Raw genomic sequence first — 6,809 nt, 5'->3', positions numbered from 1 at the left:
ACATACCATTATAAATTGACACATCATACGACACAAACAAAATTTTGTATCAATAAAAAAACCCCACCAAGCGAATTTTGTGTTAGTAATTTTGCGTCAATTTTTGGTCATCAATGGCCGGGTAATTTTTAGCTTAATTTTTGAAGTCCTATGTTTAAATTAGTATTTCTAATTATTACTTAAATTGTATTAATTTGGGATACTCAACGATTATATGTTTATGTTTTTATTTACTAAATGTTTTTTTACATGCAGATCTAACACATCATACGACACAAACAAAATTTCGTATCAATACAAAACCCCATCAAGCGAATTTTGTGTTAGTTTCAGGTCATCAATGTCCGGATAATTTTTAAAATCTTATGTTTAAATTTATATTTGTAATTATTAGTTACATTGTATTTATTTAGAATACTTAACGATTATTTGTTTATGTAATGGCATACGATTAGATGTTGTATACTTAATATATGGATGGCTTTGGTTATTTTTGGAGATGATGAAAAAATGTCAATGCACAAATTTGACTTTATGTCGCAACAATTTTTCATTTATTGGTTATTATATTGATTTATTTTATATAAATGTACAGATTTAATTTATATCAATTTCAGTTTGGCTAACATTTCAATGTTCAATTTATCCATTGATGTAGTAGGTTGGTTGTGGATGAGGTTGGTGATTCTATCGAAATAAAAGATATAGTAAAACAATGAAAACTGATTTACGATTTAAATTATTAAAAATTTATCATTCCACATTAAAGATTTTATATAACGGAAAAAATATCATATTTACAATTCATTTATATTTATTAAATTCATTATAAATTATAATAAAAATAAATTAATATTAAACTTTTGTAATTTTGTCTGAAATTATTAAATACAATAAATTAAATAATTAAAAATCTTAGATGAAAAAACCGTGTATTGCACGGGCCTCCATCTAGAGAAAAGTAACGAATTAGATTTGATATATCTAAAATTTTAATGTCACGTAGATTATAATCCACGAATTAAATTATTTTAATGGAAAAAAATAAAGTAAAAATATAGGAAAAGATAAACTCATTAAATCAATACTACGAGTATAAGAAATCCAAAAAAATATAGGAAAAGATAAATCTCCAAAAAGATATTTAAGTGGGTTCAAATTATGAAAATATCCTACTATTCAAAAATTATCTCCAAGTAACTGTACTTGGTGGAGAAATATGTTGGGTTCAAATATTAATTTTTTTAAAAAAAATTATGATATGGTGAAAATTATCTCCACGTAACCAAACTTGTTGGAGAAATATGGTGGGTTCAAATATTAATTTTTTTGTAATTTATGATATGGTGGAGAAATATGGTGGATTCAAATAGAAAAATACGTAACTATAATATGATAATTTATGAGTACCTGTAGATATACATGGAATGAGAATATGACTTCATGATAACCCAATAAAATAAATAAAAAATATTTAAATGATAAACGATTATAATAAAGTTTGATACCTACCATTATATGATAAATTTTAATAGTATTAATGATAAGAAATAAAAATTGTTCGTTAATTATAATCAAATCAAAATTTGTGATACCTACCATTATAAATTGACACATCATACGACACAAACAAAATTTTTGTATCAATACAAAACCCCATCAAGTGAATTTTGTGTTAGTAATTTTGTGTTAGTTTTTGGTCATCAATGGTCGGGTAATTGTTAGCTTAATTTCTAAAATCCTATGTTTAAATTTGTATTTGTAATTATTACTTACATTATGTTGATTTGGGATACTTAACGATTATATGTTTATGTTTTATTTACTAAATTTTATTTTTACATGCACATCTAATGCATCATACGACACCAACAAAATTTGTATCAATACAAAACCCCATCAAGTGAATTTTGTGTTAGTTTTAGATCATTAGTGTCCGGGTAATTTTTTAAATCCTATGTTTAAATTTATATTTGTAATTAGTACTTACATTGTATTTATTTGGGATACTTAACGACTATCTGTTTGTTTTGTTTACTGAATTTTGTTTTTACATGCAGATCTAATTTAATTAGAGAATTAAATTCGAGCAAAAATGATTGGAAAATCAAAGTACAAGTTTCTCGCCTATTTGACATACTAAATTTCTGTAAACAATATAGCTTAAAAGTTTGGATATGGTCCTAATGGAAGAGGAGTTTTTTTTTTTTTTTTTAATAAATTGTTTAATTTACATTTAATATTTTTTTTATAAACCTCTTTAGTTTTTTATTAATTAATTTTATTAAAAAAAATAAAATTTGTAATTTAAGTGGCTTAATCAAGTTATTAAAATAACTTAATTTCTTATTTTTAATTATAGGGTGATTACGTTCATGCCTCAATCGTTCAACACTTTCATTTAAAATTGATTGAAGAAAAAGTTTACTTCTTTAGATACTTTTCAATCGTTCCAATCCAATGCCTTGATTTTTGTCATAATATTGATTTAATAAAAGTTCCATGCATGTATAAACACAGGGATGGACCGCATGTTAATGGCAAGTAGTGGTCTTGATCTCATTGATGCAATTCATATCATACTACTTTTGATTAAAAATGTAATGGATGTATATTCTCCACGACATTGTAGACAAAATATAACAATGTAGAAGATAGCTAATTGTTGACTAGCTTAGTTTAGTTACTAAGAAATTTTATGTTGAGCATTGTCAAGAATATGTGGTTGAAATTAATTTGTAAAGTATTCGATTTGATGCAACTATTCAAGTTAATTTTTTGGATTTTATACATATATTTAATGCAACTATTTTAAATTAATTTTAAAAATTGTAAGAAGAAGTTAAGGCAAATGGTACATGATTTGATGTTATATACTTATTATATGGATGGCTTTCGTTATTATTGGAGATGATGAAAAAATTCCAATGCATAGATTTGATTTTATACAATTACAATTTTTTGATCAATTTCGCAACAATTTGTAAATATATTGGAAATTTACTTTATTTAATTTTAAGGTTTAAGTTATATCAATTTTATTTTTGCTAACATAAACAATGAATAATGATTTAGGATTTAAATTATTTAAAAATTAAAAATTTATCTTTTCACATTAAAGATTTTAGGTAACGGATGAAATATCATACTTAAAATTTATTTATATTAATAAATTCAATTATAATGAATAAAGTTGTATTATTACTGATAGGTCTAAGTCCTTCTTTAACTAGAAGAGCAGCAAATCGTCTGCTCACTGAAGAAATTACAGTAAAAAAAAAAAAAAAAAGAAGAAATTAAAATTAAACTTTTGTAGTTTTGTTTCAAATTATTAAATAAAATAAATCAAATAATTAAAAACCTTAGTTGAAAAAACCGTGCATCGCACGGGCTTTCATCTAGTAATAATAATAAGGAAGAAGGAGAAAAAAGGGAGGAAGGAGGAAAACCGGCGGCTGGTGGTTGGTGGTTGGGCAACGGTGGTCATGCGGTGGCGGTGGTCTGGTGGTCCGGCAGTAGCAGCGTGCGGCAGAAGTAAATGGGAAATAGGGGAAGCAAAGGGAGTTTGGGGTTTTTTTTTTATCGTGAGAAGTAAGAGGGGAAATAAGGGTTTTGGGTTTCCTAGTTCTAAAAAACTAGGATTGTTACTTGGGCTTAAAGTAAATGGGTTTTAGAAAAAAAAAAATAAATAAAAAAAAAAATAGGCTTAGTAATTAATGGGTTGGACTTGCATAATAATTCATGATTAAAATATGGGTAGTGAAATAATTTTATTAACTTTATAAACATTAAATTTATTTGCTTAAATCATAGTAAAATAGATTATTTAAATAAATAATCATAATTAAATATTCACATAAATATGTTAAAATATAATTTTAAATTTCATAAAATTACGGAGATTACAATAAATTGTAAAAAAATAAAAATAAAATACCTATCACATTGCTACACGTGTCTCATTAACTTGTTCAATAAATTATCAGCCGGTAGCATTCTATTTTGGCAGATGGTTATCAAAGGTCGTTTTATTACTGAATAATCAAAAGGTGGTTTTATTTTGTGAAAGACCGCTGAAAGGTCATTTTATTCTTGAAAATTTTTCCTTTTTTTTTTCAAAGTATTACACTTATAAAATGCGACCGTTTTTAAGAGTTCGACTTTCTTCTTAGGTCAAACCTCCCCATTTTAATACCTCTCCTCCCATGGTCCTCACTCAAGCCCATTATTAATTATTATTATTATTATTATTATTATTATTTTATTATTATTATTATTATTATTATTATTATTATTATTATTATTATTATTATTATTTCTTTCCCTATCACATCCCTTAATTAAAAAAAAAAGGTAACCCCACAATTTTTTTCTTGTAAATTTGTAATACCAAAACCAGCTATCTCATGTACATCTTTTTATATAATGTCAATTAATTCATCTAAAAATATGTGATTGTCAAAATGTAACACATTAAAAAAATAGAGGGTATATTAACTATTAGTGGTGAGGGAATATTAACAATTAGTGGTGAGGCTTATTGACATCATGGATGAGGTCACTGTGGAGTGAAAGGAGCAAAAACTCTATGACTTAGTTCCCATTCATACGTATGGAGGGAGAAAAGATGGACTTTGGTTTTTTTTTTTAGTTGCCTTAAGGCAAAAATGTAATTTCCAAGCCACGGATAATTTTGGGGTGTATAATAGTTGGGCTTAAATTTATTTATTTTTTTATTTATTAAAGTAAGATGAAGGGTCTTATCGAGCCGGAACCCCTCACGGGTCAACCCGGTCCGGGTTACCGGGCTAGATAATTTGGATAGTGGGGGGGGGGGGGGAAGGTAAGGGAATCCCACCCCCCAAATTGTCATTAGTGAGGATTGAAGTCATTGAACCTCCAACCTCATGGTTGGAAGGTGCTCTCCTTTCCACTAGACCAAACTTAGTTTGGTACTTGGGCTTAAATTAGTCAGCATGTAATAATCTCAATTAAAAACGCAAATCCACTTTTATAAAACTCATTTCTTAAAATAACAACATGAATTAGGCCCTGTTCACTTCTTACAGAACTAAAATTATTTTTGCTGAACTTAAATTATTTTTACTAGACTGAAATTAATTTTACTTAATTGAAATTATTTTTACAGATTCTCATTATATTTCTTCTTTTTTTTTTGAATAAATATTTCTTCTTTAAACTTACTGATTTTTACTAAACTGAAATTATTTTTACTAAACTGAAATTATTTTTAACCGAACTGAACTAATTTTTACTAAACTGAAATTATTTTTTACTGAACTGAAATTATTTTTGCTGAATATTATTTTTATTTTTTTAAGGTGAAGTGAACAGGGTCTTACATTTAATTTTTTTATTTTGAGTCACCCTAAATTAAAGCTAAAAATGGTATATATATTAAAATAATTCAAAAAAGTAAAACGGTTTCAAAATATGGAGTGTTTCAATAGAAACATTGCTTCAATTTGATTGGGGTTTCAAAGTGGCTCACACCATATATTCAACTAACTTTGTGGCTAATTTTGGTAAAAACTATAAACAGGAGAAGGCTTACTACAATAGCAATCAACCCCAAATTTGCAACAAGGTGCAGTTTTTACCTTTAATGTAATATTTGGGTTGTCATCATGAAAGTTCATTTTACTTACTAAAAAAGTAAAAACTAGCATGGGATAAGTATTACTTCCTCCGTTTCATAATAATCAAAACACTTTCCGTTTATGTTAATCTCATAATAATTGCAACATCAAACTTTCTCTTTGTAGTCTCGAGTTAGTTGAGAACTAGTCTCCTTTTTGGACCGTTGTTAAAAAAAATAAAAAGTAATTGCAACATTTCCATATTTAGTAAGAATCCACTAATATTTTATTATTTTTCTCTCCCACTAATACCACTTGCACAAATATTTAATTACGGAGTATTTTTCTCTCACTTACACTACTTAATTATTATTTCTCTCTCATACTAACAATTAAATACGAGTGTATATCAAATACTCCCTCCATATTTATTAAGTGTTATACTGAGTTAATAATTTATTGAAAAATGTTGAATGTCAAACAGTGAGACTATGAGAGGAATGAAATAATATGAAGTAAAAAAAATGTAGTATTGAGTTTGGGTGGAATCATGACTCATGAGAGCTAAAAATGGAAAAAAACAAATGAAAATGTAACATTATTTAGACTGATTATGTGAATTGTCATACATTTCTAAATTAATACTCCTTCCATCCCCTTTTATTTGTCACTTTTGAAGGAAAATCACGGGGATTAAGGTGGAGATTGTGAAGTAATGAAAGTATATGGGAAAGTGAAATTCCCAACCAATAAAGTAATAAAAGTGCATGGAAAAGAGACATTTCCAATTAAGAAAGTAATTAAAGTACATGGAAAAGAGAAATTGAGAGATTTAAGAGTGTAAAACATTAAATTAGTCAAAAGTTGGCACAATTTTTAAGGCAAACTAGGTTAGGTCCCGTGCCATGCACGGTAATTTTCAATAACTACTCTATAATTATTAACACTATATTTAATTATAAAAAAAAATCTATTTAAGTTACTACTTTGTAAAATGAATTAATTATGAAAGAGTCTATTATTAGCAAAATAGATAATTTAAAATACACATATATGTATATTTATATATATTTCACTAACTAATTTATATCATTTCTTCTTTTAACCAAATGAATATCTTACAACTATGTATCTAATTTGTAAATAGATTTGCTTTTTATACACTATTAATCCATTCCCTCTTATTACGCGGTATATATTTTTCTTCTC

This window comes from Chenopodium quinoa, unplaced genomic scaffold (genome assembly GCF_001683475.1).
Source record: "Chenopodium quinoa cultivar QQ74 unplaced genomic scaffold, ASM168347v1, whole genome shotgun sequence".
Taxonomy (NCBI): Eukaryota; Viridiplantae; Streptophyta; class Magnoliopsida; order Caryophyllales; family Amaranthaceae; genus Chenopodium; species Chenopodium quinoa.
This window is presented reverse-complemented; position numbering follows the sequence as displayed.